This window comes from Hyaena hyaena, unplaced genomic scaffold, assembly GCF_003009895.1.
Source record: "Hyaena hyaena isolate Hyena2069 unplaced genomic scaffold, ASM300989v1 scaffold_42, whole genome shotgun sequence".
In the NCBI taxonomy this organism is placed as follows: Eukaryota; Metazoa; Chordata; class Mammalia; order Carnivora; family Hyaenidae; genus Hyaena; species Hyaena hyaena.
The window spans coordinates 1143293-1170074 of record NW_024080674.1 but is presented as its reverse complement, the minus strand read 5'-3'; the positions used below and the strand labels follow the sequence as shown (position 1 = coordinate 1170074).

The 26782-nt window shown below is 46.9% G+C and overlaps 1 protein-coding gene and 1 long non-coding RNA gene across 9 annotated transcripts in view; one reads left to right on the top strand and one right to left on the bottom strand.

Moving 5' to 3' along the window:
- Nucleotides 1-17393, bottom strand: part of ZNF217 (zinc finger protein 217) — a 38717-nt gene extending 21324 nt beyond the window's left edge. For 2 of the 6 annotated variants that reach the window (XM_039229983.1, XM_039229988.1), the window contains exon 1: nt 1853-1916. The gene's annotated coding sequence lies outside the window, so the exon portion shown is untranslated. Of the gene's footprint in view, nt 1-1852; nt 1917-2206; nt 2382-2651; nt 2842-5673; nt 5750-13443; nt 13470-15827; nt 15929-17350 lie in introns of those variants that run through there. The other 4 variants (XM_039229984.1, XM_039229986.1, XM_039229987.1 and 1 more) reach the window with 4 other exon arrangements.
- Nucleotides 1879-26252, top strand: LOC120230413. Of its 3 annotated transcripts, XR_005528008.1 has the most exons (5): nt 1879-1929; nt 6274-6369; nt 7119-7208; nt 22715-22894; nt 26118-26252. It is a non-coding gene; the product is annotated as an uncharacterized LOC120230413 (long non-coding RNA). The 3 variants fall into 3 exon arrangements; XR_005528007.1 differs by lacking the exon at nt 26118-26252 and having other exon boundaries at nt 22715-23281; XR_005528009.1 differs by lacking the exons at nt 6274-6369; nt 7119-7208; nt 26118-26252 and having other exon boundaries at nt 1882-1929; nt 22715-23281.
- Nucleotides 26253-26782: the final 530 nt, after the last annotated feature.

The following is a 26782-nucleotide window of genomic DNA, read 5'->3' as shown; positions in this document are numbered from 1 at the left end:
GCCTCCCAAGTCCCCTACCTAGTCGCCAGGCCTGGCCGGCAGCTGCTGTTACCCTGCCTTTTCTTTTGTTGGGCTTAATCTCATGTCAACTCATTCAACCAACTCAAAAGCGATGAAGACATAATTGAATCAACCTGAACTAAATCAGACCTAGGCTTCTTAAAACATACAGCTTAATGGTTCCAAACGATCTAGAAAGCGAGAAGACCAGCTAGTATGTATGGAGCATGCAGGGGTCCATACCCCACACCCCACACTGGCCAAAGGACCACTGCAACAGCCCTGCATTTAGCACACGTTCAGGAATGTTCGTGCCAACGCTCCAAGCCCTATAGGCTGATTCAGAAAGATAAACTGAGGCTCCAGGAATTTCAAAGAGGAACACACCGCACCAAAGTCTTAAAACTCTAAAGTGACTATTCTTTACTCGGGGAAACAAAAAAAAAAAAGAGAAGAAATAAAGTGTCTGCTACTCCCTGGGTAAGCAGGCCACTGGGATCCCAGAAGTGGCCACTGGTGGCTCTTTCCTGTTCCTGTAAACTAAACCTTTAGGAAAAGTCCCCGCCTGCCTGCCCACCCCACCCCCATCCCACCCGCTCAAGAATGCGGCTTCCCGTCCTCGGTGGCCCTTCCCTGAATCCCAAAACCCGGCTTCCAACCTGGGGCCTGGACGTCTGTCCGGATCCCCGGGCGCAGGTACCGGCCTGCAAGTCTGGCCCCCATCGTAGCGGGACCGCCCAGGCCGCCCCAAATCCCGCCTCCAGGGGCCCCCAGCAGCGCGCCCCCTCGGCCCTCCCCATCCCGTGCCGCTCGCATTTTGGGGCCAAAGCTAAAGAGAAGAGGGCTCTACATCTGAAACTGCGCGGTTTCGCCACTCAGCGCCTCCTGGCAGAAACTTCCCTTTTAAAAAAAAAAAAAGAAAGAAAGAAACACTTATAGGCGAACATTTCAATCCTTCCTGCCCTTTAGAGTTACTAGTTCTGCTTCCAGCTGGCTTGGGGACTCCAAGCAGAATTAAAAGTTATAAAGATATTCTTTAAGCGTTTAAGAGCTATTTAAAAAGTTTCAAAAAATCTTTAAGATTAAGGAGGAAAAAAAAAAACAACACCTTATCACACACATCCAGGAATCGCAGCCCGTGCACCGCCTACTCAGGGATGGGCAGGAGCCCGGGAATCCCGGGGACGGATTTGGGGGGCGCCCGGGGACTCGCTGGGGTGCTCGTCGGGGTCAGCGGCGACGCCAAGCCCCTCCCTCGGCCCCTGTAGACGCGCCCTCCGCCCGGCCCGTGTGGACTGTCCCGGCCATTGTTTGCGGGGGACGCCTGTTAGGACGCATTGTTTTGGCTGTTCCCAAGTTGCCCCGGCCCCCCCCCGGGGCCATCGCGGGGGACCCTGCGCCGGCCCCCTCACCTCCGCCCGCCCCCCACAGCCAAGCCTGCAAACCCGGAGAGCCGCCCGGCGGAGCCACCCAACTTTTCCGGAACAGCCCCCCACCCACCCACGCACGCACGCAGCCCCCGGCTCTCTCCCGCCTGCCCCCCGGCCCGGGCGGGAGAAGGGGGACTCCCCCGCCCCCAAGCCACCCCGTCTGTCCCCGAGAGTGAGTGTGATGGTAAAACACTGTACACGCCGGGGGCTCGCCCGGCACCTCCTCACTGCTGGGTTCGCTCCGTAGCCGGGTGGGGAGGGGGCGCCCTAGAGGAGCGGAACCGAGAGCAGGAGCGGGGGGTCATCCGGGGAGGGGGGCGAGCTAACGAGCACGGGAGACTCGAGGGCGGCTCGGGGGGACTCCGGAGGGCGCGGCGCGGCGCCCCGAGGCCCGGCGCGGGCGGGGGGCGCGCCCCCTTTACCTGCGGCTCCGGCTCCTCGGCCATTTCCTCGCTCGGCGGCGGCCGGGACTGAACTGACACCACACGAGCCAGCCGAGGTTTGAATGAGGAGGGAGCAGGCGAGGAGGGGAGGGGGCGGGGAAGGCAGGAGGGAGGGGAGGCGACGGGGAGTTTCTCTCGGCCTTTTGTGCGGACACCTCCCGGCTTCCGCGCCCGCACCGGCCCCCCGAAAGAGACGGGGGGCCACCGGGCGCGGGGCGAAACCATCTCCCCGGGCGCCTCAGAACCCCGCGCCTTGAAGACCCCCACACACAAGGGAGAGCCCCCCCCGCCCCCACCCCTCCCCCGCCCGGGGGATTTGGGGGCCGGGCTCACCTCGGGCGCGGGGCTAAGGTGAGCGGGGCGGGGGTGCGCACGGGGGGCAAAGGCGCGGGCGCCCCCTACTCGTCCGCGCGGGGACAGTGCAGGCGCGGGGGGTCCCTAGAGCCGCCGGGGCGCGGCGCGTCCGGCGCAGGGGGACTGTTGGGTCAGAAAGTGCTCTGGGAGCAGCTGTTGCGCCCTCCCTCGGCCCCGGCGTCCGGAGATGCCCCGCCCCCTGCCTTCACCGGCCGCGCGGCCCCGCCCCGGGGCCCCGCCCCCAAGCCACGTGGGTCCGCGCAGGCGCGCCCCTGCCCCGCCCACCGCCGCCGACTCCGCCTCCCGGACGCGAGCGAGCGGACGAGCGCGCGCGCCGCCGTTCTCGCCTGCGATTCCCGCGCACGCGCGCGCCTTTCACCACCCCCACACACAGCACCCCCCGCCCCCCGCCCCACACACACACCGCCTCCCGCCATCCGGCTAAACGTGGCCCGCGCGCGCTCCGGCGGTTCCAGTGACAGGTACGCGGGGAGGGGGCCCCGGGGGCAGCGCGCAGGCGCAGATCCAGGCCGCAGCCTCGCCGCCTCCCCCTCCCTCGCAAGGTGTGCCCGGGCGAGGGAGGGGCCGGTGGCCGAACTCCCGGGTCCTCCCGAGTTGCCCAGCAAAAGCCTCTGCACCCATTTGAGCAGGTTAGAAAGCTGGGGGGCGAAAACAGATCTTCAGGTTTCCGTCGAGTGTGAGCAGAGCCGAGGAGGTGACACTATTAAAACGGTTTAATGAGTATCTTCATAAAGCTGTCCTGTAATTGTTTTCTAAAGGGGCTCGACTTGCGCCGCTATTATAAGTTGAGATTTCTAAACTTGGCCTGGGTTCCAAGAATCCCCTTGGCTTTGATAGAAACCCACGTGGATGACACCGGCCTCAAACTGGGACCGGGGGGGGGCAAACTAGCCTTGCCCCCCCCCTCCTTCCCACAAGCAACGTATTTAGAACGTTTCCTACCCTTCCCTGCTCACAAAAGAAGGAAAAAGGTTACGATTCCAAAGGCCCGTGTTCCCTCCTTTTAGGTTCGCCCCGAGGAGGAATCACAGAAGCAACAATCACAACCACCAAGTTTTCTGCCCCCAAAACGCAAACGAATTCAAATGTAAACAGAGCTAGGCAACTCCCCAAAAACAAAACAGCCAAATATTTTTTTTAATGCGATATGGGTGTATCCAAAATGGAAAAACTTAAAACCTATCTAGAAAGGCGCTTAAAGTATATATTTAATAAATGGGGGAGGGGGCCTATCTCAAGGCTCTGCCGCTGAGCAAGAGAGTCCTTAATAGAAAATGGGATTGCGAGAGACCGCTTCCTAGCAGAGGGGAAGAATTTGCCAAGTGTGATGTTTTGCTGTCATTTTATATATAACTACTAACCCCACATATGGTCTGGTTAGTCTTTTTTAAAAAGGAAGTGAACCAATGACTTACAATTAGCAGTGCCAGAAGTAAGTTCTTCGGCCAGAACTGTGTATTCCCCCCCCCCCCAAGCACACTGACGTTGATCATCGTTAGTTCTAGGGTTCCTTTTCTCAGGGGAGATAAATACCTGTCTTTCAAATATTTTTTAAACTCTTGTAAGTAGTCACATCCTAAAATGCAGCTCAAGGACACTCTTCATAAACAAGAAACTTCATTTAACTTATCAAAACAGCCGGCTTGCAGCACTGCTACAAAAACAAACTGTGAGCAAGTGGAACCTGGTTGAGTCTCCACATTAAGTGTAGCCTCACTCTACATGTTAATGGGTAACCTCTGAACTCTGAAACCTTGAATGCTGTAAACACAATAGCACTGATAGTTAAAATTCTAGTGTCAAAATTGAGCCAAAAGAAAAGTCCAAACTTTTCAGAAGGGATAGGGAAACAATCAAATGTTTTGACAAATCATGGTTTCACTAAGAACAATGAGGCTTCTGGCTCTCAGACCTTGTTGCTACTGAATTATTTTCTGAGCAAAAAACGGTTGTGCTTTTTCTCTGTGCCCTGACAAAGCTACCACTTGTGTTAGCATAATAGCATCCTATGGTTTGTTAGTTACTGTTTCTATCTCCTCCTCCCCACCCCACCCCAAAACCTTAAATGTTGTAGCTTTTAAAGCTGAAAGATAATTGTCTTCACTGATCTACCTAAGAGTTTTGTATGAGATCCTTCTGTTTGCGCAAAGAATTACAAAGAACCTCATTCCTGGAGACGTGCCAATAAAACTGGGAAATGGTTGCAAAAATTCTGCCAGTGACTGAGTGCTGGGTTGCAAACACGTACTGTGTTTTTAAATGGACACAGAATGAGCTGCATTTGCTGTAAGGGCATCCGTGAGACACCCTCTCCCCCGTGAAACAGGAAGACTCGTACTTAAGATTTACTTGGAAAGCATGTGTAGTTAAAACAATTAAAAATGGAAACTCCAAAAGTAAAGGAGAACACGAGGAACATTTGGTTTTTGTAATAGAAGCGGAAGAACTCATTATTATTCTATGAAATGAAAATAGAAAACCAAGGGACGGTCTGCACACACTTAGCTCCACCCACGGGTAATCCAGTTTTGCCATCATCCCCAGCTAGACTATCTCTAAAGGAGTCAGGTGCTGTGGGAGAGGCAGGCAACACAAACAAAGGCTAGAACCAGAAACGTCCCTTCCCGGAGAAGCTGATGCTCTGCACATGTTACCCGGAGAACGGTGGAAAAAGCCCCCACTTCACCTCTCCTTAATGTGACAAACATCAGCTACACCTCGTTTTTCACAATTATCCAAACAGACCGGCCCTCCTTAAGATGTATTTCCCGGCGTACGCTTAGAAAATTGCACCATTATCTCCGATTGAATCCTCGTGATAGGAGACCTCTTCATTTCGCTAACTTCTGGTTTTCTCTCCAGATGCTGCCTGCCACGCAGCCTTCTCGGATCTAACAGCAACACCCCAAACCCCTCTAATTTGCCACATTTAACGTTCATGAGAATCATCCTGGGAGATTTCACCTTCATTAGAAGAACAATGCGATATGATCTTCCTGTTTCACGAGTATTTATTTTACGGTGGAACTATTATAGAAAAACAGTTGGGGAAACTGTACCTAAATCCTTGGGGGCTGAAATGGAGCCAACATAGACACTCGACTTAAAACAATTCAGTGTTCAGAGCAGGAAAACCTGAAAAACTGCAGTGAGGAGTCAGTAGGGAAAGAAAATGAAAAAGTTAAGGCAGACCCTGCCAGCTCTTCGTAACTACAAAGGACATCTGAGAAGGAAGCCAGGGCAGCCCTATTCACACGACTGAATGCACTAAATTAAGTACGGATCACCCAACAACTCCAGGCAAAGCCACACTGCTCTCTTTTCGAGTAAGTTTCTTGATCCCACTCAAGTCCTCTCTCGAAATTGTAAGCCTTCTATAAAACATCGCCAATAATATATGATAAAAAATAAATTGCAGAGATCACCTTTCAGAAGTGGAGGCAGCGTCTGCAGCCTGGAGACGTCTCTGGAGTTTGCCAGTCCACCTGGCTCGGAACAGTACTGCAAGAGATGAGATTACTGGTTTTTCCAAGCAAACCGAAAAGGGAGGGGCCGAGCATAAGGCTCAATTTAAATCGAGGTTTAGATGCAATCACGACTTGACTGAATTAATCGACCTTGATGATGTGCAAAGAGCACAGTTGATTTTTAACTGTATCTGTCCCATTGCCCATCCACTCTTCGGGCTCGACTTTTGTCTTCCGCCAATATTCTGGAAGGTTTTCAAGGCTGACTTCACTCACGATGTAAATGTAAACTTTCTTTTAAAAGGACACGGCTCGGGCCGTCTGGGTGGCTCAGTCGGTTAAGCGCCTGACTTGGGCTCGGGTCTTGATCTCAGGGTTTCCGAGTAGGGGCCCCACATCGCAGGCTCTCAGAAGAGGGCCCGCTATGGATCCTCTGAGCCTCTCCCTCTTTGCGCCCCTCCCCGACTTGTGCTTTCTCTCTCTCTCTCTCTCTCAAAAATAAACAAACATGAAAATAAATAAATAAGCATATAATATATACGTATGTATTCATTACAGGTGTCACATAACTTTCAGAGCACCTCTTTGAAGTTTTTTGCACTCACCTGATATCCCAGATGGGAGCTCTGGCGTAAGAGGTGGTGGAAGAGGAAGGTGACTAACAAAGTTTATTGAAATTTGATTCCCATTCTCATCTCAATAAATGGATCCGCCCACTCACTCAAGCCAAAACCCAGAAGTCAAACTGTACTTCCTAGCTCCACGCCCCCCACATGCCCCTTGAATCTATTAATTGCTATCTTAGTACATCTTGACTTTGTCCACTTACCTCCGTCTCTAACACAGCACCATCACCTCTCACTCTCTCCTCCAAATATATGGACTGCGTAAGGTTTCTGCCAGCTTCTTCCTTCTTAAATTCGCCTTAATCCAAGCTCCACCCTACGTCCAGGAGATCTTTTACAGGGTAAATCGGATCCTGTCACCGCCCTGCTTAATGGCTTCCTAAAGCCTGGGGGTGGGAGGGGGGGAGTTAAAGAATAAACTCCAAGAGCTGGCTTCCCCAATTCTGTAGACCTGCCCACTGCCTAACTCTGCAGCCTCAGATTTTGGCAGCCCCTCCCCTGGGATTCTAAGCTTCAGCCATCAAGCCTTCCCTCCAACCCACGGCCTTCAGACCTCTGGCTCCCTTTGCCTGCCACCCCCTTCCCCTTCTTTCAAGATGGCAGCTTCTGCTCCTCCTGAAAATGGTTTAAACTCTGTGCCTACAGCGGGGAGGGGGTGGCTTCCTTCTGACAAGGTTACGGGATGTCTTCTCCCCAAGGGTCCTGTCTCCACTTTTCCAGTCCACCTTCTGAGACCCACATTAGCCTTAGAATATTATTTAATCTCTCTGGTTGCAGTTTTCTTATCCACCAAATGCGGTGATGATGAAGAGGCGGAGGAGGAAGGCCTTAAAAGTTCTCATCACAAGGAAAAGGATTATAACTATAGTGAGTGATGGATGTTAAGTAATCATTTTGCAATATATGCCCATATCAAATCATGATGTCGGACACCTTACCCTTCTACAGGGTATGACATATAGATATGTCAATTATATCTGAGTAAAACTGGAAAAGGAAGTATATAAAATTATTAATTATGTAAATACATATTTTTCTAGAAGACCCTGGAGAATCAAATGAGACCCGCTACAGAGCTGTAAACCCAGAGTTTTGCAGGGGTCAGTGGGGAGGCCTGGCATTCCTCTAGACACAGGAGACACGGCCTGGCAGGAAGCAAAACAAAGCATTTGCCCCTTTTTATTTATTTATTTATTTTTAATCTTTTTTAGTGTTTATTTCTGAGAATCAGAGCACAAGCTGAGGAGGGGCAGAGAGAAAGGGAGACACAATCCGAAGCAGGCTCCCGGTTCCAAGCTATCAGCACAGAGCCCCACACAGGCTGTGAGATCATGACCTGAGCTGAAGTCGGACACTCAACCGACTGAGCCACCCAGGTGCTTACCCCTCTTTAGAAGGAGACAAACAAACACATAGACAGCAGATATCATGTCCGCCACATATACTGATAGAGCTGACCCCTTCCGCGTCCTTGAAATACGTTTTCCCTTGCTTTGGAACCCTACATCCTATCGATTTCCGCCGCCCCCCCCCCCCCCCCCCCCCCCCCAGGTCCTCACTGGAGGCTCCTTCCTGGTCCCCTTCCTGATCCTCCCCGCTCCCTGACCTCCACACTTGGAAGTACCCAAGGCCCATTGCTGGTGCCTTGTCTTCTCTCTCCCTGTTCATTCCCTAGATGATTCCATCCATAGTCCAATGGCTCAAAAGGCCATGTAGATGTTTAAGGCTCCTAAACATATATTTTCCACCCAGACCTCTTCCCTCAACCCTTTTTTTTTTAAGTTTATTTATTTATTTTGAGAGAATGAGATAGGGAGGGGCACAGAGAGAGAGGAAGGGAGGATCCCAAGCAGGTTCCGCAGTGTCATGTCTCTGGAGCCCGATGCAGGGCTTGGATCCATGAACCGCGAGCTCATGACGGGACCCAAAGCCGAGAGTCAGATGCTTAACCAACTGAGCCTCCCAAGCGCCCCCTCCCCTCAACTCTTAAAACCTATGTCCAGGGGCTCCTGGGTGGCTTAGTTGGTTAAGCGTCCGACTTTCGCTTAGGTCATGGTCTCGCGGTTCGTTGGTTCGAGCCCCGCGTCGGGCTCTGTGCTGACCGCCAACTCAGAGCCTGGAGCCTGTTTCAGTCTGTGACTCCCTCTCTCTCTGACCCTCCCCTGCTCACGCTGTCTCTCTCTCTCTCCTAGAAATAAATAAAATCTTTAAAAAAAAAAAAACCTATGTCCAACTGCCTACTCCACCTCCTCTTAGACATCTGCCCATAGCAGCGATCAGTAGATGTGCTCACAACAAATGCACACTGACGAACGTCGTTAAACATGGCACTCAGCTGCCAGGAAGTCCAGTGGGAAGGGGAGTGAGACTGGGGTCTTTAGGTCAGTCACTAGGATCTTGGCTCCGTTTCTTCATCTGTAAAATGGGGATTCTAATGTTTTTTTGGTTTTTTTTGTTTGTTTGTTTTTTAATTTATTTCTGAGAGAGAAAGAGAGAGACAGCGTGAGCAGGGGAGGGTCAGAGAGAGAGGGAGACACAGAATCCAAAGCAGGATCCAGGCTCTGAGCTGTCAGCACAGAGCCCGACGCGGGGCTCGAACCCACGAACCGTGAGATCATGACCTGAGCTGAAGTCAGACACTTAACCGACTGAGCTCCCCCACCCCCCAGGGGGCCCTGGGGATTCTAACCTCCTCCCTGCCTGCCTCATTGGGTGGTTGGGTTGTTCGGGTCCAACCACAGGCGAGCTCTGTGCTGTCCACCGGCAACAGCATTCTCGTGGATCCTGAGTATCCACTCCACAAAGGGCTCTCCTCTCCCTGAATCTACCTGGGACCCTTAGCCTCAGCCTCCCAACAATACTTGTGTGAGTCCTGAGGCCCATACTTCCGCGGTTTGCTGGGAAGGGCATCCAGAATCCTTGTCTTCCCTTTTCTCCGTTCCCTCCTGTCTCTCCCTCCTGGGTGAGTTAATGGTCTAGCGGTTGTCTGTGTACTTGGTTAGAGATTGCATTTCCTTTTCTTTTCTTTTTTCTTTTTCTTTTTCTTTTTCTTTTTTTTTTTTTTTTTTTGTCTGAATCAGACTGTGACCTCCACTAAGAGCAGGGACCTGTCCAGACCCCCACCCAGCAATGCCTCCTGCATTTCTCTGCCTTGGGATGGGCCTTGCGGACCAGGGCACCCATGTTTCAAAGAGATCCTATGCCAAAAGCAGTGCGAGCAGGCCGAGAGGCTAGCTGAGAAGCGCTAACGTTTATTGAATTCTTAATGTGTGTTTTTACACTTTGTAACTCATCTAACCCCTCTCCTGACCCTGTGAGGTAGGGTTTATACTGTCCATTTATTAGACAAAGATCCCGGGCAGAGAGGGATTAAGTAGCTCTCCGAGACCCACAGGCAATAAAAGCAGCTGCCTCCTTTCCTGTGCAGACTCTGGCCAAGTCTTACCCCCACACCCTCCTGGTGCAGCCCCAGGACCTTGAACCATGCCTAGTACATAGTAGATGCTCATTAAATACTGGACAAGAAATAAGTAAATAAATAACTGTGTGCCAGGCACTTTCCATCCATCATTTCATGGCCTCATCCTAGTAACACGATGGCTACTTTTAATCTTGCTTTCAACGCAGAGAGGTCAAAGATGTGTTCAACCGATAGAATGTGCCCAGCGTTGTTTGCCACAAGCCTGGGATACAACTACGAGGAAAGTAAGCTCTACGACAGAGCTACCAATCCAGCAGAAGCACAGACAGTCCCCTCTCTGTCACATCCATCTTCTCAGAAGTCACACTGATCTTTTCAGAAGTCAAGTCTGATTACATCAGGGCCCTGCCTAAAACTCCCATGTCTCTTAGAATAAAAACAAAATCCCTGATAATGTGGCAGGCAGGATTTGGGGCAGGGTGGGGCGGAGAGGTCCACGACAACATTGGATTTTATCCCACCAACACGGGGATGTGACTAGAAAGAAACACAAGAAAACCTGACCCACTGAACTTCGAGTAAAGTGTTTCTTCCTGGGGAGATTATCCCCTGAAAAGGTGGCATCCTGGTAAAACAAGAAAACGTGGCAAATTGGGGGACACCACAGTCCATTTACTTTCTCTCCTGTGTGGAGGGCACGCTCGGAGAATCAGAGTTGTCCCGGTATTAGCCATACTCTAACCAATCTTCACCCCTTTAAGTTATCACTGCCTTTTCTTTAACAAGAGGAAACCGAGGCTCAGGGTGGTTAAGTAGCCCGCCTGAGGCCACCCAGCTAACAATTGGTTCCCCCTCCCTCCAGACCGCACTGAGGCCAACGGGCCATTTGAACCCTACGTCAAACCCCAGCTCGGTCACCAACAGAAATCTCACTTCTAAAAATCTCCACTGATGCACATTTCTCGACATCCTATTTCCTCCACGTTCACCAGTCAGCCGCGCGTGTCTCTGGGGCAGGGTTGAAACATCCTCACCCAGCCTTCCTCCCCACCCCCAATCCTGGAACAACAATATTTCACTCGGTTGCCCCGGGGCGAGCCCCTCCCACCTCGGTCCCTCCCTGTCGTTCTTGATGTACCTGCTTACTCTTGCTCCAAGTCTTCCAGCCTCCCCAGTGCACTCCGGATCGCCTTTGAAGGTAGGGAAGAAAGGTCATGCAAATGTACGTCCCAAAGGCAATTAGCCGAGTGCTTTTTTGCACACAGCTGGGAGGCAATAAACATTTGTGAAAATGATAAATGTCCTAGGGATGCCCGACTGGCTCAGTCGGTTGAGGTTGAGCGTCTGGCTCTTGATTTTGGCTCAGGTCATGATCCCAGGGTCGTGGGATTGAGCCCCATATTGGGCCCCATGCTTGGCATGGAACCTGCTTAAGATTCTCTCTCTCTCTCTCTCTCTCTCTCTCTCCCTCCCCCTCCCTCCCCCTCTCACCTCGGTGGTTCAGTTGGTTAGGCATCCAACTTCGGCTTCGGCTCAGGTCATGATCTCACGCTTCATGAGTTCGAGCCCTGCATCAGGCTCTGTGCTGACAAGCTCAGAGCCTGGAGCCTGCTTCAGATTCTGTGTCTCCCTCTCTCTCTGCCCTTCCCCCTCCCAGCTCGCTCTCTCTCAAAAATAAATAAGCGTTAAAAAAATTAAAATATAATACAAAGATTCTCTCTCTCCCTCTGCCCCACTTGAACTCTCTCTCTCTAAAGTAATTGAAAAAGAAAGGAAGGAAGGAAGGAAGGAAGGAAGGAAGGAAGGAAGGAAGGAAGGAAGGAAGGAAGGAAGGAAGGAAGGAAGGAAGGAAGGAAGGAAGGAAGGAAGAAAGAAAGAAAGAAAGAAAGAAAGAAAGAAAGAAAGAAAGAAAGAAAGAAAGAAAGAAAGAAAAGAAAAAAGAAAATGTCCTAGACTGGATCTCAACTTTCTATGCCTTCCTTACACGGCCCCTCAGAGCTATCAGTCAGCTTTATGGATCCTATCACCCAGCAGCTCTCCAACACACCCTCGCCTTTCAGCCTTTCATTCCTCCACCCGTCTTTCCCTCGTGATCTGCATAATAATGTCTTAACCTGGCCTCGAGTACCTGTCTTCTTCCCAGCCTAGAACCATTTTCTTCAACACCACAAATAAAACACCCTTCTACTGCCCTGCACATAAAGCTCCAATTTACTCAAATAAACCCTAGTCGCCTCTCTTAGGATGCAAAACTACACCATGGCCCCAGCCAATCTTTCAGCTGGATTCATTCCATAAATATTTATTGACCACTCCTTTGTCCCGGGCACTGGCTAGGTAGTAATTAAAGAGCGAGGTACAAAACAAATTGGATTGCTGTCCTCGTGGAGTTTATATTTCCATCGGAGAAACAGACATTAAACAAATTAAAACAAACAAAAAATAGATAAGCGTATAATTATAGTAACTACCCTGAAGAAATGATCACTCAGGGGCTCAAAGAAGCGTACATACCGATTGTCATTGCGGCCTTGCTTATAATCGTGACAAATAAGAAACAACCTATAAATTCATCAAGAGGAAAATGATCACAGAGACTATGATATATCCAAATTTAAGAACATAGACAGGGGCGCCTGGGTGGCTCCGTCGGTTAAGCGTCTGAGTTCACCTCAGGTCATGATCTCACAGTTTGTGAGTTTGAGCCCCGCGTCAGGCTCTATGCTGACAGCTCGGAGCCTGGAGCTGCTTCGGATTCTGGGTCTCTCTCTCTCTCTGCCCCTCCCCTGCTTGTGCTCTGTCTGTCTCTCTCAAAAGTAAATAAACACTAAAGGAAATTTTTCTTGATAAAAAAAAAAGAATAGAGACAGCAGTTAGAAAGAATGAAGTAGTGCTCCATGTGCTCATGTGGCTAAATCACCAAGACATTGTGGAGAAAATAAATAAATGAAACCACAAAAGTAACACAATAATATATTTTCTAAAGGAAATACATATATACATATTACATATGTGTATATATGTATACTATCTATAATATACACACATTTATACTGTACACAGATCAGAAATATATAGGCTGATCATTTCACAATATATGCAAATATTGAATCATTATATTGTACAACTGAAACTAATAAGTTATGTGCCAATCATGTTTCAATAAGTCAATAAGAAAGAAATACATATGCAAATGCACGAATAAAAGTTGGTTAATTCTCAAATATGGGCAAAGATCCAGGACCTTGCTAGCAACTAAATATTTTAATCTTTTAACATGTAAAACACATTCATATGTGACTTATATAACTAAAAATTAGCTGTCTATTAACATAGAATTCCAAATTATACTAAGTACCTGAGAAATTAAAAATGGAGAATAAAATACTTAGTATTTTCATATACTGCTATTTATTTTTTTATTTTTAAGTTTTTTAAATTTTTTAAAAATTTCTTTTTTTGAGAGAGAGAGAGACAGAGTGAGCAGGGGAGGGTCAGAGAGAGAGGGAGACACAGAAACTGAAGCAGGCTCCAGGCTCTGAGCTGTCAGCGCAGAGCCCGACACGGGGCTCGAACCCACGAACTGCGAGATCATGACCTGAGCCGAAGTCGGACGCTTAACCGAAGGAGCCACCCAGGCGCCCCCATATACTGCTTTTTAATGAACTATTCTCTACTTACCTTTCTCCTTGCTCTGTGCCCACGACCTGTCCCACCTTCATTTTGAATCTCCCTAAACCCACATGCCACCTATGTCCAAACGTCAATCTGTAGCCATCCTACCCATCCCCCAGAACCCACTCCAAATGCCCCCATGCTCTTTGTTCAGTCACTCTCTTTGTTCAACGCCTCCTTTATGACATGAGCCGGGCTATGCCTGGCCCTGGATGTTGTCCGAATGGACTACAGTCTTCTCAAAGAAAGGTAAGGCCAGTTTCCTCCAAACCACAGCCCTCGGGGAAGCACCCCCAATATTCATTCAGCTCTTCAATTTCATGAAGTAAATATGCTCCCTGGTTCTTCCATTCACTCATTCACTTACTGTCTCAGTCGGCAAATATTAAGACCGACTGTGTACCAGACACTGTTTTAGGTGCTGGGAATATAGCAGGAAAGCAAACCCAGCAAAATGCTGATCCTCACTGAGTTAACACTTAATATTGTAGTGAATTAAGTGATCAGTGCTACGGGGCACCTAGCTGGCTCTGTCAGTGGAGAATGGGACTCTTGATTTCAGGGTTATGAGTTCGAGCCCCACATTGGGTATTCAGATTACTTTAAAATAAAATCTTAGGGCTCCTGGATGGCTCAGTTGGTTAAGCATCTGACTCGTGATTTTGGCTCATGTCATGATCTCATGGTTGGTGGGATCGAGCCCTGCATCCGGCTTTGTGCTGAAGCAGTACAGAGCCTGCTGGAGACTCTCTCTTTCTCTCTCTCTCTCTCTCTACCTCTCTCTGCCCCTCTCCCCTGTTTCAAAATAAATAAATGAACTTTAAAAAAATTTTAATAAAATGTTTAGAAAAGAATTAAATGATTAGTGTTATGGAGGGGAAAAGAGGAACGGGTAAACGGGCCAGAGAGTAGAGGGAGTCGGTGGGGGTAATGTCCAATAGGCTAGGCCTGGAAGACTTCCCAGGTGCAGACATCTGAGTAAAGATCTGAAAGGGTGACAGTGGGAGCCATGTAGAGTTCTGGGGGGAGAGCAGTCCCAGGTGAGGGATCGGCATGCAAAGACCTTGAAGCAATATGCCCCGTGGTTCAAGGAAAAGCAAGGAAGCTGGCGTGATGTTGTGGCTGGCATGGAGCAGTGAGAAGACACAAGTCGTAAAATTAGAATGGAGGAGGTTCACACCATTTGGGTGTTGTACAGACAGGCTGTTACTCTGAATGAACCTGAGAGGCCGTGAATAGTATGAACAGAGGAATAACAATCCGGAGGAGGTGTGAAGAGTCTTATTAAACACACTGCTAAAACCAAGAGTCCTCTTAAAATAATAATCCAGATAGTCCCCTTTGCTGAAATCACTCAGATATGTAAGCGTGTCCGTATTTTCAGTACAACAGCAACGATCGTAGTAACAGTAAGAAGAGCTAAGACGAAGTGTAACAAAAAGGGAAAAATAAAACAATTTATTGAGCCCCTGCTATGAGCCAGAGTCTTAACTCCACACCTCATCTACCTGACCATAGTGTTTCTCATTCTCCTGATAACCTGTATACCGAAATTCATCTGGCAGATAAGGAAATCGTAGCCGTCAGAGGTTAACTCACTCTCTGCCTTGCTAACTTCTTTAACTTGCTTGAGATTCTACAACAAGAATGAAGTAGAATTCTAGCCCGAGCAAATTCCAAAGCCCATGCTGACTCATGCCCTTCTATTTGGTACTAAGCGGTTGACTTTGGCCTCAGGAGACAAGAGAATAATAATAGTGACCATTGATAAGTACTTCCTATGGGCCAAGTACATTAGCTGCACCATTTCTGGATACCCAGACGGAGTTGGTACCCGGATCGCCCAGATTAGAAGCCACACCTCCGAGTGGTGAGACGAGGAGCGAGTTAAAGGGCTGAGCTCTTGAAACTGGTGTCCGGGTTCAAACCAAGACCCCGGGCTACCCCAGTATTGCCTTTGCCATCTCCCTGGAGAACTTTTCCCACCCCCCACCCCTCACCCCTGCCTGCTGCCCTTTTACAGATGGAGGTGAGAGTAATCTCTGGCAGGTGTATGTGGAGGAATAAATAAGTCCTCACTAGTAAGATGCTTTGGGGAGAACCTGGCACACAGTGGGCATTCAGTTAGGACAGGCTAGTATCAAAAGACCATTGCCCGTGGCCACACGGGAGCTCGCCCGCACTCCAGACCAGGTCCGTTCTCGGCCGGTGCAGGGCCCTGCCCCGGCGGGTCCTTATTCTGGGTTGGAGCCGAGAAGCAAGAGTGATTCTATGAAATAAGAGTCAGAGCTGGACCCAAGTCTGTCCACGTTAGGAGCTGAGCAGCTCAGCTCATGTCAGCAAGGAGGCCCAATGTAGACACAGCAAGCAGAACTCTGGAAGAAAGATACCTCGATCCAGGTGATTCTCGAGGAAGCTGGGAGCCACCTGCCCTTCAGGGCTCCTCGGACATCTTCTCTGAACCGGAGATCAAGCGAGACCGGAGAGGCACCTGAAGGAGAGAGTCCGAGGTGAGCGGCGACAGGGAGGTGTGTGAGCGCATGAGCCCTCTCCAGCCACACCCTCAAACAGGATGTGCAAGCTGGGGAAAATGCGGGAGAGGAGATTCAGGTCAGAGCCACATCCTCGGTAGGTACAGGGTGACCAAGAAGTCAAAGGAGTCTAGACTGAAGATTAGACGCCTGACCTGGTGCTTCCTAGTGCGGGGGACCCAAAGCCAGCTACGCCCCCACTTCACTTCCAGGGGGTGGGCTGCTTCGGCCCAGCAGCTCCCCGAAATGAACATGCAGGTTTTCTCAGAAACCGGAACTGAATCAAACACGGTCCTCAGAGCCAACGTAGACCCAAACCCCGGCTCCCCGCTCAGCTGCTGGGAAACCTCAGCCTCCTGACTCGACTTGCCTGCCTCACCTGTACAATGGGAATGACTTCGCCTCCCACTGCACGGGGCCGCTTCGGAAGGCTGCAGGAGCTAATCACAACCCAACCTTAAAACGGTGCCTGGCACGCGGCCATCAGCTCAGTAAACATCAGCCTAAACGACCTTAGTCATTATTGCCTCCAAGTGTCTCCCTGTTCTAAAACAGCCCTTCCGCTTAACGAATCCCTTTGGCTTCTTTGACAACTTTAAAAAAAAAAAAAATGTGGTTAGCACATTTTGTTGACATATTTTTACAAATACCAAGCCCGCTGGTCCTCTTATAAATATTTTAAGAGATTATATTCTGTTCCCACTCGCTTTGAGGAACTACTTCGGAGTCACTGAGTGCGACAAAAACAGCAAGAAAGCAAAGGAGGATAATAAAACCTCTTTCCTGAACTTTTTCCCAAAAAACAAACAAAACAAGAATGTAATGATTCAGATTCTGGGCTTTTAAGAACCAGCTTTGCTAAGTATTTTCTTATCAAGTTCCTTCTTGTTCCTCCCCCCCCCCCCCCCCCCCCCCCCCCCCCCCCGGCCATAAACACACAGTAATGAGATCATTTCTTTCTCCAAAAAAAAAAATCTATCCCATAAATTTCTCCAAACCCATATAAATGAATTTTCTACAAGGATTTGTAACTGCCATGCTCTCTTCTTTAAAGAAAATAAGAGTGCTCTGAACAGAAACGAGCTGTTTCTGAAGCAGTTTTTATTTGAAGTCCACAAATAAGGACAACGTGTCCCCAAGGAAACAAAGTAGAATTTGGACGATAAAATGGCTCTGCCCCTAATCCTCGGTTCCCCAAGTGCTGTGAGGCTGCCTGGAGAGGAAGCGCATATGCCGTCCGAAGTCTGCTCGTTCTCAACAGTATTTCTGCAGCATCCGCTCGGCCGCATAGAAACAAGTAAGATGCCCAGCTTTTAAAATCAATAAACAAGTAAATAAAGGTAAAGTAGAAGAAACGAGCATGCTGACCGGATCATTCCTACCTTCCTGGGGTGGGTAGACAGCAGAAGCAATGCAGGCGCCCCTCCCCCGCCAGAACGAGGCTTCCCGTCTGGGTGGAAACTATCTCATTACCACATTTTCAACAAGTAGCCCCAGTTTCCTCGTGTAATCAGAGTTAGTCTGTGGTTGTTTGGCAGTCTGCGCATGCCGTGTTGTTAGAGCTATAGAAGATGTGTATTTATTTATTTTGCGATGACCGTATGACAAGCAGAAGCCCGCCTTAGCCAGTGATTTATAAGCGCTCAGAAAGGCACGGTCTTGAAGCATTTTAATAGAGGCGCTCTCAGCCTTTGTAAGTGGAAGTGTAAATTGGTACAGTCTTTTTGTAAACAACTCCGTGAGACAAGTCAAGGGCCTTACAAATGTTCATACATTCGGGTTCGGCAAGAACACTCCTGGAATCAGTCCTAAGGAAACAGCCCTAATAGAGGAAAGGGGAGTTGCGACCAAAGATGTTCATGGCCACAAGGTTTACTATAAGGGGAAGAAAAATACACACATAGTCCCTCCATGCGTGTGGGGAAACACACAAATAAAGAAACGGTTCATCTTCCAAGTTATCCCCGGCTCTTGCCAACAGCCATTTCGACATTGAAAAGCTGTGAAAATATGCCACTGGGAAAAGTTCTAATAGTGAGTGGGAAAATCAAGATGCAAAATCACATTTTTAATAAAATAGGAATCTTATTAGTAAGCAAAAGAGGAAGATACAGGTATATGTAAAATGGTTTAAATTGGTTTTCTTATCAGGGACACTTTAGTATGGACTGGGTATTATGTGATACCAGGAACTTAACGTTAATTCACTAACTGTGATAAAGACATAATGGGTTATTTGAAAAAAAATTGTGTATATATCCTTAGAGGCATATATGAAACACAGGAAGAGAACGACATGTTAGAACGTGTAATACTTAAACAAATTTTTTTTAAACATTTTTTTTAATGTTTTATTTATTTCTAGGACAGAGAGAGAGAGAGAGAGACAGCGTGATCAGGAGAGGGTCAGAGAGAGAAGGAGACACAGAATCTGAAACAGGATCCAGGCTCTGAGCTGGCAGTCGGCACAGAGCCCGACGCGGGGCTCGAACCCATGAACTGTGAGATCGTGACCTAAGCGAAAGTCGGACGCTTAACCGACTGAGCCACCCAGGCGCCCCTAAACAAATTTTTAAAACAGGAGAATTGAAGCAATGTAGTTAACTTAAACCTGCAAAGCTGGGTGAGGGGTATCATTTTACTATTCTCTCTACCTTTACATACACCACAAAATTTTTATTAAAAATGTTTAAGTGGGGGAGCTCATTCAGTTAAGCGTCTGACTTCAGCTCGGGTCATGATCTCATGGTTCATGGGTTCGAGCCCTGCATCAGGCTCTGTGCCGACGGCTCAGAGCCTGGAGTCGGCTTCTGATTCTGTGTGTCTCTCTCTGCCCCTCCCCCACTCGCATTCTGCCTCTCTCTCAAAATAAATATATAAACATTAAAAAAAAAGTCTTTAAAACAATTTCAGGGGGTTGTTTTTCCATAACAGGCTATGTATGACCTTTTTTCCTTACCTCCTATTTTTCTGAAATGACTTTTCTGTAAAAATAGGATGAGCTGGCACTCCCACAGAGATGTTGTTATTGCTGTGTAATAGTAGTGAGTCCCCAGAAGGCTGTGGTATGCCTGTGTACCTTAACCGAGCTCATAAACGGCCCAAATTCTCTCTCTGGGATAACACCCTTTCATCTAAGACTGTGCTGAAATATGATTGACTGATAAAAAGCCCAGCTGCCAGAGACCATTTTAAAGATTAGGAACCATTTAAATACACACACATAACACACACACACACACACACACATCACTTCTTGCCTCTTCAATGTTAAGTGGCAAGAGACGCCGGTTTTACTTCCAAAGTTTCATGCAATAATCATGTAAGCATCAAGCAGCACAGAGTTCCACATACCGCCAAGCTGACTTAGAAGGAAGGTTCCACATTCCTTAATTAGCAGCATCAGAAAAGTAGTACTTCCTGCACTGGAGTTTCCCATTTCATCCAGCTACTCACGGGCTCAATATACCCCACGGGTTCTCACAGAGGAGTGCCATGAAGTCTGGAAACAGCATTCTCTAATTTATCTTAGCCATTTCTTTTGCTCTGCTTTATTCTACTTTATTCCTCACACTCTTCATCTCTTGGATCCTAATTTTGGCAGATTGCAAGGGTCCCTGGTAGCATTATGCACGTCCTTCTTTGTCTCCAGACTTCATGGACATGCTGAAGATGCTGAGATCCCAGTTGGGAACAGAATGCATGAACACTTCGGGGCGCCTGGGTGGCTCAGTTGGTTAAGCATCCAACTTCAGCTCAGGTCGTGATCTCACGGTTCGTGGGTTCGAGCCCCGCATCGGGCTCTGTGCTGACAGCTCAGAGCCTGGAGCCTGCTTCAGATTCTGTGACTCCCTCTCTCTCTGACCCTCCCCTGCTCACTCTGTCTCTCTCTCTCTCAAAAGTAAATAAAACATTAAAAAATAAAAATGCATGAACACTTCACCCGCTTGAAAATACAGTTCTCTTGGTTATTAAGAGCCAAAAGATTCAAAGTACTGGACCAAAAGTTTCTTTTTTAGTACTAATTACTTAAATTAAGTTTCTGATTTGTATTAAACTTCTCCTGCACAACCATACAGGACACAAGAGCATGAGGAAGATTTCCAAACAAGATTACACGGTTTTCCAATGTGATACATTTATCATCTTTGAAAAGGCAGCATGGTTGCAACCTTAATTGAAATGTCAAAATTCTCAGGAAACATTCTCCTTGTAAACATTGGATTTAACTATTGTAACAATTATGTACTTTGAACTTCAGAGGTTTTGAAGAAATGTACAATAACCCTAAGCAGGTGACTGACAGATCTGACAGATACTTTAAAAAAAAAAAATACTATTTGGGAGGAAAAAAATACTATTTGGAAAACATTATTTTTGCCCTTTGAGGGATCCTAAAAGGCTGTTCTATGATGCAGTTTTCCATTTTTCCCTTTCAGTCTTTTCCTTTTTAAAAAAAATTTAAAAATGTTTTATTTATTTCTAGGAGAGAGAGAGAGAGAGAGACAGCGTGAGCAGGGGAGGGTCAGAGAGAGAGGGAGTCACAGACTGAAACAGGCTCCAGGCTCTGAGCTGGCAGTCAGCACAGAGCCCGGCGCGGGGCTCGAACCCACGAACTGTGAGATCATGACCTGAGCCAAAGTCGGACGCTTAACCAACTGAGCCACCCAGGTGCCCCCAGTCTTCTCTTTCTTAACCTATGTCTTTTCAAAGAATTCTTCTCCTCTTTGACCACCAGGTTGATAGATTTATATTTGCTTTCTAATTAAGTACCTTACCTGTAAGAGAATAGATAAGAAAAGCCCATAGTCTTATACCCCAGGAGAGAGGAAATGTTTGCCTCAGTGGAGATCCCTCAGGTATCTAAGAGGGAGCAAAGAAGTTCCACTAAAGTTCTTCTAAAGGCATCTTCTGGCATTTGAGAACATCTGATGCTGTTTTGTGGAGCAGACCGATCCCTGATTAGATCTCTCAGGAACGAAAGCCTTCCCTTCTGATCCCAGAGAGTAATGAATTCCTTGTAATACTACATGATAATTATGATGAGAAATACAGTTTAAAATTAATGCACTTTAAATAACAATTATGTCAAGTTGAATCCAGAGCCAAATTAAATCGACTTTGGCCTTTTGGTGTTCTTGGGTCATGTGAGAGCTGGGTTTGACTTTATCCCTGACTCAGTTTCCCCACTCCCTGCTTATATCACAGGACATTGTAAGGGACATAAAAAGTGCCCCGTGACTGTGGTATTGTCTTTTTGGAGACCTAAAGATGTGACATACATTTTTTTTCTTGAAAATAAATTTTCTAGGGGCACCTGGCTGGCTCAGTTGGAAAGACAGGAAACTCTTGATCTCAGGGTTGTGAGTCTGAGCCCCATATTGGGTGTAGAGATCACTTAAAAACGAAATCTCTAACAAAAGAAAAAAGAAAACAAAGCTGATACAAACAGTACCTCGTAAAACATGACCCTGAACCCAAGAAGCTGAGTCTTCTTTCACTTTCAAAGAAGTTGAGATTGAAATAAAAATTATTTTTATTCATATTTGGGAGACAGTATTCATATGGAAGTGAGAATTTTGCTCATGAAAAAAAAATGATGTGAATTCACTCTAAAAAATTTTGTCTACTTCCATTTCCATGCCTTAGAAAATAATCTCTATCCCCTCCTCATTTTTCCAAACTATCAAAGATTTTTATGGCTTTCTTAGTTTCCAAGTATGGTACAAAACATTCTAAATATATCAGAGAAACACTGGAATTTTAACCTGTAATCATTTAAAGTTTCTACTTTGACTACAAGGCACGCACCATCGACAGTATATTCTATTGTATTCTGTTTACATAGAATCCAGATAAATGGCGCCCACCTGGAGCTGCTCAATGGACTGACAATAATCTTAGAAAACGTGTAATGGTTTGGGTACAGCCACTGCGACCTCATCATCTAGCTGGGGCCACTGCTGGGGCCACGGTCTGTTAGATAGGACCTTCAAGCCCTGCTGGCCTTCTTGATATTTCTTGGCCTATCAGTGGATCATTAGTTGGAATATTTCCTTAGTCATAGAGACTGGCTGTTGGTCGGGATGTTGTCAGTAGGAACTACGGTTGAAGATAACAGAATGGTTATTTAGACATGAATGTGGAGAAAAAATCCACCTCTTTCTTCTTGGGGGCTCAAGCTTGTTTCGTTATTCTCTGATTCTTGAACTTTTCGTGCTTCTTAAGAGCAGATATCTGATTTATTTTTTAATGTTTTATATATTTCTGAGAGAGAGAGACAGAGAGAGAGAGAGGCAGCGTGAGCAGGGGAGGGCCAGAGAGAGAGGGAGACACAGAATCAGAAGCAGGCTCCTGGCTCTGAACTGTCAGCACAGAGTCCGATGCGAGGCTTGAACTCCCCAACTGTGAGATCATGACCAGAGCCGAAGTTGGACGTTCAGCCAACTGAGCCACCCCGGCGCCCCATGATTTCTTTTTTAAGCTTTCCTGTGACATTCGAATGTTTAAGTCTTTTGAAAATATTTACATTTTCCAACCAGCTAGCAAAACAATCTATATCTTCTATAGTTCTTAAGATTGGGAAAATAAGAGAAAGCTAGAGAGTTGGCAAACAAGTGTATAATAATCTGGCAAGGACATTCTTGAGCAAGACTATATGGGTTTGAGCCTATTGGAACATTTGAAAGCAATTAAAATGGGAGTTTTTTTCCCCTCAAATTTCTTTTTGTCCTTTTTACTTTCAGCACACAGAGGCATACAGCTGAAAAATAACATGACAAGTATAAATGAATTATCAAGACGATCAAGCCAAGAAGCAACTGCCAGAGGTCTTTATGGACTATTGGATGGAATGTCAATCGTTCACGTTTAAGTTTATTGAGGGGTCAAGACCGGCCCTTTAAGAAAAACTGATCACCTCCCTGGTATTCAAATTTCTATTTATTGACCTGACACTGAACATCCTGTACCATCTTCCAAACTGTGGGGAAAGACACTAAAAAGAGGTCTATGATTAAACTCTATATAAATGTGGGTTGAACACATGTAAACAGAATATAGTAGAAGCCACAGGAGATGAATCAGAGTTCTTCAAGATACCTCCACAATGAGCTAGAAGAAGATCCTTAGGTCTATGCACCTGCCTTATTTTAAATACGATCCCTTTCAAAGTTTACAATATCTCTTAGGAAAGATTACAGGGTATATACTCTACTATGCAGTAGACAAGTCCTTAAAAATATCTGTTTATTGTAGAAAATTTGAAAACTGTAGGAAATACCCCTAATGCTAACACCAAACGCTCAGAAACAGCCACATATCCTGTGTTGATGTGTGTCCCTGCACCTTGTTATTTTTATTCATTCATTCATTCCTTCCTTTATTTTCCTTGCACCTTTTTTTTAAGTGCATCATTTTTTAAAAATGTGCCATTTTTTTTTTAAATGGCATACTATTTGGTAGTATCCTGCTTTTCTTCATCTGATGGTTCACAGTAATGGTTTTTTCTCACGTGTTAAAAATAACGTCAGATTCTCCAATCACGTCTTGTTTTCTTTCTCTTTTGAAGTCTACAAAATACGAATGCTGTACAGACCCCCATCCTGCTCACCCACCCGCCTTCCGCACACAACTCCTCCTGGCCAGGCAGGATGGTGCAGAATCTCTCTGAAAAGTGAAACAGATTAAAAAAAAAAAAAAAAAAAAAGGTTTCGCTCACAGTTGAATTCAAACCCTAACAGGTAAAGACTTTCATACCAGGAAACTCTTCCCTCCCCCACCCCCCCCACTTTACCTTAAGATATTTCAGAGCAAATTGTCTGGGAATAAAGACAACAAAAGGGGGTATTCACGTTGTAAAGGAAAAGCAAATTGAGAGGGTAATTGTCTCCTTAAAAAAAAAAAAAAATCTTAGCTCTGGTCTTGGTGACTTGGAGGGAGGGCCCAGGGAGGCTAGAGAACCAGGCAGGATGGGTTTCTCTGTGTACCCTTTGTGCTTCCTGAATTTGGTATCAGAGGAGGGTATTAACCTCTTTTAAAAATACAGACGTACATTCTTTAAGTACAGATGTCTGACTTGCAGTCTGATCAAGCTCATTAAAGTAGAAAGATCCCACCTCTGTCTCCCAAGGCTCCTCACCTCCTTGTCTCACTTTCCACTTTTTGGAATCAAACTGCACTAAAAACAGAACACTGCTCCGTTTGGACCATGAGCAAACCGTCAGAGAAGCCTCCACGGTGCCTTCCAAAGCAGATTACGTCACCACATAAAATAGAGAAGGGTGATTTATGAAAGGAATCTCCATGGCATTTGTACTTTGTCTGTTTCCAGCCTGTTTCAGGCTTCTTGGGCCACGCCCGCCCTCGAAGATGGTGAATGGGCTCCTGGAGGAGGAACCAGGGTCCGATTTGCTGCAGCCCAGAGTGAGATGCAGGTGAGGGCCGCCTGAGGCTCCTTCCGGGCACCTGCCTGCGGATGTGCTCCCCCCACTCCTCCCCACCCCGCCGTTGGGGGCTGATGGAGACATTTTCTGAAGTATTTACTTAGACGCATTTCCTCCTGAGTCAGTATGGACTTTGCTCATCCCATTTCCTTGAAATAGTTCCACCTTACATGGGTGAGCAATTCCATGGGAGCACAGCTTCTCCCAGAGCACACCGTGGATAGTAGGTATTTACAGAGATGTAACACACACACACACACACACACACACACACACACACACACATACCATATTTGAGCTTCTCTTCCAAACGGACCACAGGTTCTTCTGGCTTATAGTAAACATTGCAAGATTTGTAATTTGATACATAGCCTGAGACTCTACTGCAGGCATCTCTCTCTCTCTCTCTCTCTCTTTTTTTTTTTTTGTCTTATTCTAATCAGACTGTGTTTATCTGGCTTGGAGAACCAGCCAGGGACCCAGGTCGTGAAGAGCCCAACCAGCCAACACACCAGACTCAAGTGACAAAAAGTCTGATTGCCCAAGAATGACCTGAGGCGAGTCCCGTGTTCGCCTTCCACGTTCTAGAAATCGTTTTTAATGGGTTTGGGATTCTTTCACACTAAGCACTTTTGGCTTGAACTGTCCTGGTGCCTTGTGATGAAGTTGTGTTTTGAACTGCGGTGAAAGTCGGGATTTTTCTCTTCCTCCTCTTCCCTTCCCCCGCCCCCCTCCTGCTTTAAAAACAAGATAAGCCCGGATGCAAATAGAGTTCACTGCGACCACCACCTTTCTGGTTCTCAGCCTTATTTCTCTTATTGCAGAGCCTGCCTGCACCCATTATTCGCTATTTGCATACCTTTAACATTAGAAACATTTATTCCAGTAATGAGTCATTTGAGAACATCTTCTGGGTGTACGGCTCAGAAGCTGGATTCAACAGCACTAACTCTGGAAGAATGGATGCCTTCTGTCTTAAAAACCTCAGGACTGTTTGTGTGTAGAGAGACACGGAAAGAGAGCGTTTCTGTCTTGTTTTTGTTTGTTCAACTTAAAGAGTGAAATGTGCTCAAATACATTAAAGATAATATTTGAGATCTATTTAGCTATATGCTTCATACCCTAACACATTATTCTGTATGAATGAGAACCTCTCATTCTGTGGGGAGAGAAATGGCAGCCTATGTGACTATAGCCTCTCAAAGAAGAGGTACTTTAACTATTTTTTTCCAGCTCCATTGAGATATAATGGATACGTTACATTGTGTAAGTTTAAGGTGCATAACCTGCTGATCTGACGTATTATATTTTGAAAGATTTTTTTAAATGGAAAAAAAAAAGGAGAGAGAGAGAGAAAGAGAAAGACAACCCCACTGCTTTTCTCAGAGAGAACAGGAAGCCTGAAGGAGGAAGTATGTGACAGTTTATTTTTCAACAAGCACACATTATCAAGTGAATGAAATCCTCCTGGAAGCTATAAAAAAAAAAAAAAGAAGAAGATTGGAAGGTGGCTGTGTTCAGGTCGCACAAAAAGCCTTTCTCGATATTTAGAACCTTTTTTCAAAGCTAAGTTACTAATGAAAGCCAATTATTGCACTTTTCCAAAAGGAAACACTGAGTCATTCATGAAATGATCTAAGATTTCGAAACTTGCTTACACCATTTTTTTCTCTCTCTCTCCTCCTTTCCTACCTGTGCCAAAAAGCAGGCTCAGAAAAGCCAACCAGTAAGTGTGGCCTGAATCCAGGGAGCAGGCCAAGTTCGCGAAGAATGGAGTGATTTGACAAAGACTTGTGATGCCGCTGAGGGTTCCTGTCTCACCAGAAAGTGCCTGCTAGCCTTCCCCGGGGTCCAGAGTGGAGGGGCCTCCTTCCCCGCCCCCCCGCCAGGGAGCCCGTGATTAGCCAGTTCTGGCACCATCGTTATTTGGCCATACCCTGGCCTGCCGCCAAGTTTCGTGTGGAACAACAAATGGGCGTGGGCCCAGATAGGCAGGCCCGTGTTCCAAGGAGGCACAGCGAACGCAGGGCCAGAGCCCTGCACGGTGCAGCCAGAGCCGGGATACAGATGAGTGTGCGTTTGGTGAGGACATACCAACTTCTCCATCCGCCTATTGACAGTGTTTCCATGGAGGCCACTAAGTAGAGTCCAAAGACAGTCAAGTGTGGGTCAGGAATAAAGTGCAAGTGACGTGGTTCTGATCCCTCCTCTCTCTCTTCTGTGGAAGAGGGTTTCCGGGCACTTTATTATTTTATTTTATTTTTATCTATTTTATTTTATTTTATTTTATTTATTTCATTTTTATTTCTTGAGAGAGAGAGCACAAGCAGGGAAGAGGGGCAGGGAGAGAATCCCAAGCAGGATCCATCC